We start from the raw sequence: 13,535 nt of genomic DNA, 5'->3' as shown, positions 1-13,535 counted from the left end.
ACTCAGGCTTCAGCTACTCCTTTTGTTCTGTTCTTCTCTTTCTGTGAGAGTGACACACTCTCACCCTCACCTATTTCATAGTTGTGAGTGACCAAGGGAAAAGCTATGGCCAGAGTCTCCTCTAAATATGACATAAACAATTCTGTGGTACTCATGACTACTTTGAGAGGAGCAGACATTTTCCAGTGGATAAACGTTTGAGGGGAAAGATCAGGATGTAGGGTGTTTATTTTTGCTGAATATTTTGGAGGAAAGAGAGAAATGCTGGACTTTTAATGGTTTGAGCTTTCAACTGGCTTTTAGTCAGATCCCAAACCCACAGGGCTGAAACGCAGCAAACAGTAATAGGGAAATGCAAATTAGGACAAGAAATTAAAATTAAATCCTGATGAATGATTCTGTCATCCCATGCTAGTGCCAGATGCAGCAACCAAATGCTTGTGTCCCAACAGCCTCATCATGATCTGCTTGACATTGTGTTGCTCTTTTTGCACTAAATACAAAATAAAACCAATCTTATATTTCAATGAGTTGGTAGACACTTTCTATTTTCTAAAATATCTACAAGTCTTCCCACTCTAACACTCCTGTCCCATCAAATAAACACTGTTTAAAATCATGACTTATGCCATGAGATAAACTTCAAGTACCTGTCTCAGAGTGGGGGGTGACACCAAACAGAAGATGGGCGATTTAACTGTCACTCTTGCCCAAACCTGTGTTGGAATTGGTGTTAGGATTCAATGCCACTGAGTATGGCAGTGTTCCCAATCAAGCTTGTACTGCTTCAAGGTTTCAAAGTTAAAGCTCTGTATAAAAATACAAAAGATGGTTAGAATCCAAGAAGTGATAATTTGCTTAATGTGTTATAAAGAAACCTGAAATGGGAACTTCATTTGGGCCTTATTTGGGACAATACCACAGTAAATAGTAAAAGAATGAAAAATAGGATAAAGCTGTTATTCAAAGAATCTTTTTGTCTCTCTTCTGAAGTTACAGAAAAGCACTACTTTAAAGTTCACAACATCTGAGCAGCTCATTTTCTATTCTTGCCCTTACAGGCCAGCTCTGCTGGCTCACATAAACTAACTTTGCCCCCAGTCCCACTGACTGCAGCAAGAACAAGTTCACATCCCAGGTTTTACAGTACAGATTCTGTGCTGAAACAAGTGTGTCAGGAGCCAAATGCTGCAATGATCTGCAGGCATGAGTTATACATGAAGATAAGCATGTGTCTAAGCCTTTGTGGGTCTGACCCCAAATTTCTTAGGTATTCATCACTGAAGATGAAAAGCCAAAGCCCTATTGTTTCATCCTGGGAATTCCATGCAATTTCATCCTCTGTATGAGGATGAAAAACTTCATGTTTAACATAAAGTTTTTCCTTGGCAACATCAGGAAATCTTGATAATGCATTATATGCACAGAAGTGCAGCATGTCAGTGTCAGATTCATTTTTGAAAAGGATAATACATCTTCTGGCATTCTTAATAGTTTTTCTTGGAGTATTATGACATGAAATGCACCATTTCCACACAGTGTTTGGAAAATACTATGAGTAAGACAGTGTTTCAAATAATGTTTCATTCACCTTTCATAACTCGTCTTTAAAGATCACCTAGGGCGAACCTGCATGGGTTTTCTTTTGTGAGGGACTTGCATGCGGACAAGGTGCATTAGATCCTTCCAAATGAGAAGTCTTGGCATCTGGAGTGAATTAACAATCAAAGTGCTGACTGCAAAAAGGGCAGCCCAAACTCAGGTGGTTTGGACATGGCCCTGGCTACCACATGGTCATTGAAGATTGCCAAAGATGGTTTTTCAAAGCTAAATGTCAAAGAAATTACTCAGGGACAGGCCTTACTGTTGCTGTCCAGGCTGTATATGTGTAAAGAAATGTATGTATGTTTCATTTTCAGGAAAAAAAATTGTATTTAAAGAGTGGATCAGAATCATGAACCCTAGCATATACTTCTATAAACATTCTTGAAGCTGTGAATTTGAAAAGGACTACCTATAACATAAATACTTGGATATTGTTTCAATTAGCTGGGGTTTCCAAAAAGAAAAAAAGAAGGAGAATAACAGAGGCACAACAATAGTTAATTATGATAGTGTAAGGACATTTATCTGTGTGATTTTTGTATACATTTAGGCACATATACATAAATATACATTTTCAAGCCCACATTCAGGGATGTAGAGTGGGTCACAATATTACACAGTGCAGATGCCACTCCATGCTAGCTGGTGGTAGGCTTCTACTGCTAGATCCACCCCAGAACACACACAAATGTATGGGATTGGCATTAATCCTGTTATCCCAGAGGGAAGGACATTCATTCCTCCTCCCACAGAGCAGCCCATTGTGAATTCACAAAGCTCTTTCCTCCACTTGATTCCTAAGCAAGGCAGACTGCAGCACCTCTCTCCCCATCATATGCACTCCAGGCAGCTGCTGCTCAGAAGAGCAAGAGGGGAAGGGAGCTGTTTTTCTGTCAGCAAATCAAAAATACTGCTTGCTTCTGTGTGTAGACAGTGGGTTCTGCTACAGTGGCTGACATTTAAAACACATTCACACTTGTCACAGAAATAATACACAGTGTGTAGATTGTCCCTCCCTAGTGCAACAAGGCCATCACTCTCCCCACTCTCCTTTAGATGCTTTTTGCTCTTTCCCTGTGTCTGATTGCTGAGGAGAAAATGTGTGACTGCTCCCAAAAGGTTATCAGGCCTGTGCTGTCAGGCTGTGTTACCATGCACTTGTAAAGAGAGAGGGGAGAGCTGGAGTGGCCTTCCAGTCTGACATTAAAAGCAAAGGTGCCTCCACAGTTCTCTGCAAAATGACAGACCATCCTTCTGAGTCATTCTGCACCCAGCAGAGGAGTTATCAGTTCCAAAGGAGTCTGAGCTGGATGGAACTGGATAACTTTGTGTTGGTGAAGAGAAGAGGGAGGAAAAGAAAGAAAAGAAAAGAAAAGAAAAGAAAAGAAAAGAAAAGAAAAGAAAAGAAAAGAAAGAAAGAAAGAAAGAAAGAAAGAAAGAAAGAAAGAAAGAAAGAAAGAAAGAAAGAAAGAAAGAAAGAAAGAAAGAAAGAAAGAAAGAAAGAAAGAAAGAAAGAAAGAAAGAAAGAAAGAAAGAAAGAGAAAAGATTTTGCTCTTCAAAATGCAAGTAGATCTTTGTGGCCACGGTGTCCAGACAAAGCCTCCAGTTATAAAAGAAAGAGATGCAGCTCAATGCAGTGTTTGGACTTGGATGTGGAATCCTTAATAAGAGAAAAAAATTGGTGGAAGAACAATTGCAATGTAAGTAGATTTATGCAAACCAAATGGGAAGTGTGAAGAGAAAAAGGAGCAAATTCTGGGGCAAGTTTTATTGTGTTCTCCACAATTTACAGTTTAAATTATTGTAAAAATACATATCAGCTAATAGTTTTCCCACAAGTTCTATTTTGTCACTGTTCACTTTCTGTCAGGGATTATTACACAGGATTGGATTGTTGAACAGTGGCTACATTTCATTCCAAATATGGTTGCACTTCAGGGGAGGGATTGTTATTGCTGAATTGTGTCAATTTTTGAAGGAGTCTGAGATCCTTGACATGGAAAAAACTATGCAGATGTGCAATGACTATATTTTACTAGAAGATATTAACCAAAGCAGGGAGGAGAGCCAGCAGGGTGGGCTTTCATGTACTTACATTCCCATGGTTCTTTGGAATCCTTTTTTTTTCCCTTTCCTGTCTTTGACAAGTGGAGCATATTTTGGTTTAGCTATCCTCAACATAAACACAAAAATTTCTGGTCTCCCAGATGTGCTGCAGAACATATTGTTTGTCAAGTATTTTAAGGTTCTACAAATGAGCAGGAATTTGTATTGTGTTTTGCGTGCTAGAAAACAGCAGGAACTTTTCCACGGCCAACTCTGTCACCACTGGCTCACAGTGGGGGGTTTTTGCAGGATGGTACATGAGAGACACATGGGGCTGACTCATGTTCATGTTTGTCAGCATAAATGACCTTTCCAGGACAGATTGGTTGGAAGTTTGCTGGGAATATAGGTTAGCTTTGGGTTCCCTGGTCTCTTTGAGTCCTCTTACAGGATATTTAAGGATCTGGTGCAATAAGGGAGGAAAGAAAGGCTGCTTTTCAATGAGTCGGAAAAGGTTTTATTTTGATGGGCACATGAAATGAGATTTCTCTCTAATCCTCTGTATAATTCATTGGCGTAATCTCTTTGTAGGCACATTGTATTAATCCTTGTTATTAGAGAGAGGACCTCAAACATGGAAAGTTTCAAAACATGCCACTGTATTGAAAAGGCCAAGATGTTGGATCTCCCTACCCTTTGTACTATAATTAAGATTTACATTGTCTCTGCCTTAGCAGTTCACTGGAAATAGTCCTTGAAGTAAGTGTGCACAGGAAAAAAAAAGGAAAGAGGAATAAAAATGAGAGAAAGTATTTGAATTGAGAAACATGCCATGTAACATTGAGCCATACCAGCAAGGGTATTTTTCTCCTGTGTGGGAATGAACAGCCAAAGTTCAGTAAAAGGGGTTTTAATGCCAGTGGAATCCAGAGATTGAAGCATAGTTTGCAGAGTTGCTTATGATTTCCTTTATATTCAACTCCATGGGTTCTGTCAGTGCAGAACAGAAACACAAGAGAAAATAACCTATAAAGCCACAGTGTAAATACGTTTCTCTTGCACAATATTCTGTGACCACAGGTTTTAGATTGCCATCCTTGGGCTAGGATTTGCAGAGAGTAAATGTGCCTTTATTGGTGTATGTGCATGGCTTATAATCAAAATCCTCTCTATATTAATAAGTTATTACATCCAGAGCAGTATTTCATCTTCCTGCTTAGGATTTCTTCCTGATGGACTGGAAAAGAAAGTTTTTAACTCCACTGGAAGATTTTCTCCTGCCTGAAATGGGAGCTGGGACAGCCACTTCTCCCATGATGGCACGTTCCTTCCTAACTGCACTGCTGTATCCTCCCTTCTACACTTCACTTGCGTATTTTCTCCTTTGCAAAAACCAACAGCAACCACAGGCAGATTAGAGGACACAAATTTACATGTCCTGCTAAACCATCTCTGTCCATACCCATTAAGTTATTTAAGCATCAGAGTAACACTTCTCCATATCCTTGAGGGTCTGGGTCAGAGATGTATTAGAAAATATTATCTTCACTTTGAAGTGCAGCTTCAATACAAATCTGCTTGCTTCCTGCTGCTTCTTCTCTTCCTGTTTATTTATACCAGAAACCTTTTTGTTAGTGAAACAGAAATAGGTTACAGTCCCTTAACCACGAATGTTTGTGCCACTCTTTATCCTGGGAAAAATAATATCTTTTTAGGGGTGGCACACCCATGTTAAGACACCATAAATCACTGACAGAAAATGAAGGGATTGTAAGTGAAACTTCTAAAATGAAGATGTTTTTCTGTTCAACACAAACCTAATAGGGTGTTGTGGTTCTGCTGTGCCTTGCTAAAGGATGGCTGCAAACCTATGGTGTTCTATGAGCTGGTGAAATTCCTTTTCAGGATGAAATACATTAAACAATATCACTGTCTGCAAGGAGTAGGCACCAGCCATTTGATGTCTTAATATTAAGCTTGCAATTCCATAATCTTCATAAAAATGGAAGACTGTTCTGCATGCTGCTCCCTGGGGGGAAATTTTGCTTTCTCTTGGATAAAATATTTCTTTTTCCTTTTCAACAAATAACATACATGGAATTGTAAGGGATGAAGCAGAAACTAGTGGTTCATGGAATCACAGTATCATTTAAGTTGGAAAAGACCTCAAAGATCATTGGGTCCAACTCTGAGCCCCCCTTGTGTCATTTGAAAAGGGGATATTTCCTGGATCCTTGGTGTTTAAATTGTCTGCCCAGGAAAGCTGAGACCCTTTGTGCCTTACCAATCCTGTCCCATTTTGGGGTCCTTTTCCCTGAACAGTCCTGCTGGATTAGAGGGTGCTTGAAGGGACACACACCAACACCATCCCTTCAGCAGGTGCTGTGGATGCAGTTTATATCTGTGGGAATCATCATGGAAGAGCTTTTGAGCATTCCAGCCACATTACATCCAGGAAGCAGCAGCTGTATTTTTTACCCTACAATTTCTGTACTGTTACAGGCTGTGTGAGGATGTGAATAGAGCTTTTCAACTTCCTATGATTTTATTTCCTGCTGTCTTTTCACATCTCATCAACCAGCCCAGAGCACTGAGTGCCATGTCCAGTCATTCCTTGACCACTTCTGGGGATGGGGACCCAAACACCTCCCTGGGCAGCCCCTGCCAGTTCTTGACGATTTTGTCTCTTTTCCGTGAAGAAGTTCCTCCTGATGTCCAACCTGAACCTCCCCTTGCACAATCTGAGGCCATGTTGCTCTTGTCCTGTCCTGGTTAGAAGGATCTCAGGGCTCCTGTGTAATGTATGTGCATATTTAGAGGGCTGGAAGTCTTTTATGCCAGTCATGGTGACAGCGACCATGGTTGCCTCTTACCCAAATGCTTGGTGGCATGTACATGTCATGGCTTCCAAATCCTGTTCCACAGACTCTCACACTGAAGCCCTTTCAGGGCAGCCAGGGAATGCTACCAGCCTTACTGGTCACTTCTGCATGAATTCTGGACATTTTCTTAGGGCAAAAACATTTGCAAAGAAAAGGAGTAAATAAAAAAGAAGTCACGAGTACTTTCACAGCTATTTTTCAGTTTTGAAGGTAATGTTTAAGAATATTTCCTCTCCCTCTTTCTCACATATCAGGGCCTTGTCTCAGCCTCCTGATGATCAGAAATTAAAGTGGGAGGAATTGCAGAGAGTCCAGGTAGAACATAATATTAATATTATTATTGACTACTACTACTACTTATTGCTATTATTATAATCATCATTATTATTATTTTTGTCTTTATTTTACACAGTTCCAGTAATTTTTCTGACTCTTGTATTTTTCTAGTACTCCTGTGTTTAAAAGGATATTGTTCAATCAGAAGCTGTCTCTGCTTTCATTATAATAGCAATATTTGCTCTACAAAGCTATGTAAATAAGGCACATTCGCATTCTAATCTAGTTTTTTCCACATCCCATTTATTTGCAGTATTCTTGAAAATCTTGTAAGAGCTGTTTAAACTGTCTCTGGTCTCCTCTGCAGAAGAACCACATTTGGCTGGATTTCTGCTGCAGTGGAAGCCAACCTGGCCACCTTCTCTTGGGCTCTTGTCTTTATTTAGAGATGGGAACTGTATCTACCTGTTCATTTCTGCTTCACAATGGTAGGTTAAAAAATAACCACACATAATTTTGTGCTTTTTCCTTCACGCCCAAGACTTGCTCAAAGTTTGAATGGAGAGGGCAGAGCTGCTAATAGAAATACAGACTCTCTTAGGAATGCCTGTTGTGGTTGGAATCAGCCAGGGAAGGTCCTGAATTTGTTCAAGTGGCAAGCAAGAAGAGAAGTTTTAATAGCAGATTCTAAGAAACCTGCACATGACCAGACTCCGCATATCCAATTGTTGCCACCTTTTCAGCACATGCAGTCAGGGCAAATTTTGCAGTCTTCACACAGAGAAAATTCCCACTAGAATTAACAGGAATTTGTGTCAACAAGGGTTGAATAAGTGCGGATTCGCAGCCCAGCCCAACAAGTCTTTTCCCATGACAGCTTCCAATTAAAATTAATGAAGTAACTTGTTCAAGGATCACCCAGGGAAATGATGGGAGAGGCAAGGGTAGAGCACAGATTATATGAGTCACTGCCAAGCTCCCTGATGTTAAAAATCAAAAATACTTAGAGGACAGAAATGCTGAAGAATAGTGAGAAATGAGAACCATTAGTTGAAGTGGCTTCCAAGTAATCTGTCTGGGTGATCAATTTACATATTTATCCCTACCAAGATATGAACCCTGCAATATTTCTCACCTCTCTCCCATCTAATTGGGTATTATGGTTCAAAATATGAGAGTATCTTATCTTTTGTAAAGGAAAATAATTATGTTTTAACATCCCCAGTGGACTTCATCTCTATTTTCTTCAACTACCCAAATTGCAGCTCACTCTTGACTTTTCAGAGCAGCCCAGACATTTCAAATGCAGCTGGCTGTGCCTGATTTTGCCCCTTACCCAGCTCAAACCAGAAAATTATATTCTGTCTACAACCACCCCTCCTCCCTTCTCTAGTTTACTCTCTTCACTGGACGAAGCTGAAGGGAGGTAACATTCCTTTGCAGGCTGGCTGAGAAAGCAAGTGCTAAATTTATCATCACCTGTGATGTTAGATTGGCATAAGGGGAAGGGTGTAAGGATTTGGCCGGCTACTTATAAAATAAAAAAGTTTGCTTGCTCATGTTGCAAGTGCCACATGGGAGTCAGTAGAAACAGGAAGAGTTTCAGAAATCTAATTTGCTTTTCATTGTGTATGCTGTTTGATTACCTTGTGCCCTTCTTTCTGTTTGCAATAAAAAGAGTGACTTCCCAGTCATTTTCTTTTTAGGTCTCTCTCTGGCATTCACACTCCAATATAACATTTGAATTGCAAATACTGGAAGAATTTATTAAAGATAGTCACTTCCTCTGGACTTTATGTATATATGTGTCTATCTCTTCCTAATGTTTTCAGTTGCTGTGAGAGCTTATTCTGTTTTTCAGGTGCCTTTTAACTAGCTCTGTGTCCATGAGTGAGGAAGAAAGGAGGGAGCAGTACATTTAAAGTGCTTCCCTGGAAAACTATTCAATCACAGTTTTTGAAAAAACCATCTAAATATTGTGCAAGAACTCCTGTGTGTTCTCAAAGAAAGTTCCCCTTGACTGGGCACTCAAAGCAGCATTGTCTGACAACCATGCTATTGAAATTTTTAAATGAATTCAAGAGGAAGATCCTATAATGAAATTGCATCCTCTCCTATTTTTCCAGCTGCCTGCCCTTCTCCCAGCATACCTAACTCAAAATGCCTGCTGTGGTCCATTACATTCCAAAAAGAACAAGAAAGAGTGTCTGAACGAAAAGTATAAACCATGTCAACACAAGTCCAAAAATCCCATCCAAGTCCCTGAACCCCAGAATGCAATATCTTTTCTCCAGCATCCCGCTGCTTGTGGGTACAGTACAAAAGGAACACCACCACCACCACCACCACCACCAAATCTCCCCAGTATGCAGAGAACAAATTCACACATGCCACTGATAAAGGTGAGAAATGGGTAAGTCCCACATGGGAAAAACAATTTTCCCAAGCTTCTTCCAGGGAGAGTGTGAAGCATTTTCCCATTGGTGCAAGCACTGTTAACCTTTCTGGAAAAGGAGCAAAGGCCACGTTGGGATTTCAGTCCCTTGAGCTGAAGTTGCAGAACCCTGGATGGCTGTACAGGTGCTAAAGATGGAAAAGGTACCCTTGAATAATTTTGATTACAGGAATAAAACCTAACAGTCTCTGCTCAGCTTTATGACCAGCATTTCAAAACAACTTTATACCAACATAAATAACTGGAATAGTGTCCTTTAATTGCTTTCCCTTTCTGCATTTTCCATCTACTCCTTTGACAGAAAAAGGAGGTCCAGCTACTTTTTTTCCTTAAGTTAGTTGATAGAATATTGGTCCCTTATGCTTGGTGAGCTCTAAACTTAAAATGGAAAGCATCAAGAAACCAGATTTTGTCTTAGTATGTCTAGATCTGTGTGTCTGAGTGACATAACATGACCAAGCTACTAAAGTGAGCAGATTATGCTGCTGTCATAAAGTCAATGCATGCAGCACATGCCACATTGCCACTTTTGATTGCATCTGGCTATATATAGGGGATGTGGCATAACAGTGCCAAACCATGATCATGAAGCCAAACCAAATTTCAGGTTTCTCCATTTCCTGACAAGTGGTATTTGAGCAGTAGGATTCCCCCATACTCCCACTCCCTCACTGCATTCGCAATCTTAAATCAGTATTTTGATTCAGACTAAATTATGATAGATGTTTTAATTTTGATGTTTCTGTATTGAATTTAGTCATCAGTAGGATTTTTTCTGTTCTTTGTCTCCCCTAAATGATGTTCCTGTTTTCCCTTCATGAAAAGGGAAGGGAAACTTACTACATTTTCGATACTATCAGAAAGAAGGAGGTTTTTATCCCTTATTACAGAATGTATTTTTAAGGTTCATTTCTTTCCTTTTTATAGAAGATACACATACAAACCTGTTTCAAAGCAGCACCAGTTGAAATACTATTTGAGTTTGGAAAGATCCAATTGCTAATGTGGAAGCAGCAGGAAGACCTAGAGGCTACAAAATCATTATTTTTTGCAAGTCATACTCATAGTTCAGTGAGTCTGGTGTTTATCTCTAGGAGAGACTTACACCATATACTTCATCTAGAGGCAAATCTTGTTACTGATCTCATTCCTTTTGTTCTTGGAAGTAGCTTAACTTGGCATTACAATGAAAACTCAGATGGGAATTCAACAAAAACATATGGCTAGTGCTGGACCTTTCATTCTCTGAAGAATGTCCATGCTAAATTCAAGTTTGTAGTTCTCTTGGACTACCCATGACAAAAAGGTGCTGCAGTGTCCAATCCCTTCCTTCATCAGGAAAAAAATAGTTGCTTTTCCAAAATGTCAAACCTAGTACAGACTGGGAGAAAAGTATTAGCAGGCAAACATAAACCTCAGTGACAGTCAAAAGAGAGGGAATAGAGAGATGTGGGGTTTTTTGAGACCACAAAGTGGGCAGGCAGTATTTCAAATAACTCCATTTTCATTGTCCCACATTGCACCACTCAGAGTAGGCTGGGTTGGTGATGCTCCAGTGTGCATGGAGTGACTTTCCTTCCTCTTACAGAGGCAAAATAACCTCATTCCCTTTCATTTATGTAAGATGGAGGTGCACAGTTGCTCAGCCTCCATCAGCAACAGGATGGTTTATGCCGAGAGAGCATCTTTGGTGTGTCATCGTCACAGCACAGGGAGACATTACCTTAAGGTACACAAAATGAGGCCTTTGTGTCTGCCTGGGAAATCAGACACCAGAAAGGTGTCATGAGAGAATCAGCCCTCTGGCCTTCCTTCCTTCTCTACAAGCTTCCTTCAGTTTCTGCTGACCAGCATTCAGTTCTGTCTCCTACCTGAGGATCAGTAAGAGCCATTGAAATGTGTGGGATCTGTTTGGCAGTAGAAATGGTTCACTTCTGGGCAAAAGTGAACCAAGTTTGCTAATTTTGCTTCTATGACCTGAAATACCAGGCACTGCCAGAAATAATTAATGACTCAGAAAGAGAAGTACTAAATAAAATAGGAATGCGAAAATATCCTGGTATTACCACATTCTCTTTTATAACGAACATGACACCATGATAAATGATAATCCAATTCATCTTTGACACAAAAGAAAAAAAGAAAGTTAAAAGCCTCCACTGAGTCAGAAATATAGACAGTAGCACAGCTCCTTATACATCTTGAGACACCCTGTTGTTTATTTGAGAAAATGGACTCTGTTCTTGACATTTGCTCTTATATTCATGGCACTAAAGCTCTGGAAATCTGGAGAGACAGTTTCTTAGTAGTTTGGCTTATGAAAAAACCAACATGGACATCCAGACAGCTGTACAGTCCAACCAAGAAAAACTGCTAAATTTTTTGCTAATTGCCTGTTCCAAGCCAGATGAGCTCAATATCTGCTACCTCACATTTTTACTGGGCTAAACTCAACTTTTTTTTCTTTTTCCAGTAACACACATTGTAAGTGGAATAATTCAGAATTACTGCATGTTTTCATTAACCAGAAGAAAAGTGCTATCTTTAATTCTTTAATCCTCTCTATTAAAAAAAAAAAATTGGCAACTTCACACTGATTTTGAAGGCAAAAGTTGAAAAATGTTTTTTGAATTCAGCATATTTATATTTATAGCATCATTTCAATTTTTAAACCATCAGCCATATCAGTGAAGAATTCTGACTGTCCAACAAATGCAACTGTCCAACAAATGCATATTTTTGGTAAATAAGTAATTAGTAAAATTTATGAGTCTGATTCACACCACTCTAGATATTGTTTGTTACAATTTTCTAAGACAATTCTTTATTTAGAAATATGGCTGACTTTTATCTGTTTGTAAAGCCCTGCTGCATATCTAACCTTGAATTACATAAGCAATTGATGAATAGTCACTAATATTTCCATAATTGCTGCTACAGTACATCCCCACTGATATGAGGCTCCCACTGGAATAAATTTTGCACATAAAGCTAATGTCCCTGTTTAGGATCCCTCATAATAGGAGTGCTTTAAAAAGAAGGAAACACCAAAACCTGCTTTGTCAGAAGTTTAGTGCTGAAACAAAGGCAGAGTGAATTATTTTCTCACATTTTGCAAGAAATATGTAAAGATCAGAAACTGAACCAGCACCTCCCAAAAGCCTCTGCAGTGCCTTTCTAACAGGATAAACCTTCCTGGCAAGGAAAGGCAAACCACTCTTGATATTCCATCCTTTCCCAGCTCCCAGGGTGGAGAAGCTGCTGAGCCAAGGATCACCCTTGTCCCCATGGGTGCTGATTTTGGGGGCTGCTGCAGGACAGGGAAGAACAGCCCAAATAAAACAGAATGTTGAGGAAAGAGTTCATGATTTAGGCACTGCTGGTACCTCCCTGGAGTGCTTAAATTGCAGCTGAAATCAGGAGTGTATAGCAATGAGACATCATTATTTTTATAAATAATGACAGACTCAGAGGCATATGAGGATCTGAGTTATAATATTCTGATGAAAGGGTCTGTATTTATATTCTCATAAAAAAGAAATATCTTTGAAAGGCATTTATCATAATAAGTTTTTTTCTTTTCTTTTCTATTTGGAATGTTATGTTCTTTGGGAGATTTCAAGTATTGATGCACAATAAAATTTCCAAGAAGAAAGTCACAACGGGAGAAAAAAAATATTTTAAAAAAGAGAAATTACATGGAAATATGAGAGAAAGATAATTTTTCTTCTAGCTGTCATGCAAATAGAATGGATATCATTGTTTTTAAGAATACTTATTTGATAAAAGTAATCCAGCTGTTTATGAGGAAAGAAAAAGTGAGAGATCATGAGGAAAAAAGAAAGGGAAGGAGTTTTAGCTAAACTCTTACCTTTAATTTTACTTAACAAGAAAATAATCTGGTAATATAATGGTCTTTGAATTGCAGATCCAAGAACTGTGCCCCCCTTCCTCCAAAATGTATCTGAAATGTCTGCTGTCTGCAAAGACTGCGTGTAAATAAGTTTTAACTTCAACATGTTTTTCTCTTTCTTAAGCAAGCTTTTACTCTCTATACTAACTTTTGCTCTCTATTTATGGTCTTTTGTTGAAGATAATGAGCTGAGCCATATCACATATAAAGTGACACAGTGAAAGTGTGTGAAAAGCTGTTTCAAGGAGGCAGATACTGCTCTTTTAGGCAGCATCTCATGCCTTATGCAGCAACTTGCTCATGCACCTCACTAACAAAGCCAGACCTGCAGTATGAGACCCATTTCAGTCACCAAGA

This window comes from Motacilla alba, chromosome 1A (genome assembly GCF_015832195.1).
Source record: "Motacilla alba alba isolate MOTALB_02 chromosome 1A, Motacilla_alba_V1.0_pri, whole genome shotgun sequence".
Classification (NCBI taxonomy): domain Eukaryota; kingdom Metazoa; phylum Chordata; class Aves; order Passeriformes; family Motacillidae; genus Motacilla; species Motacilla alba.
This window is presented reverse-complemented; position numbering follows the sequence as displayed.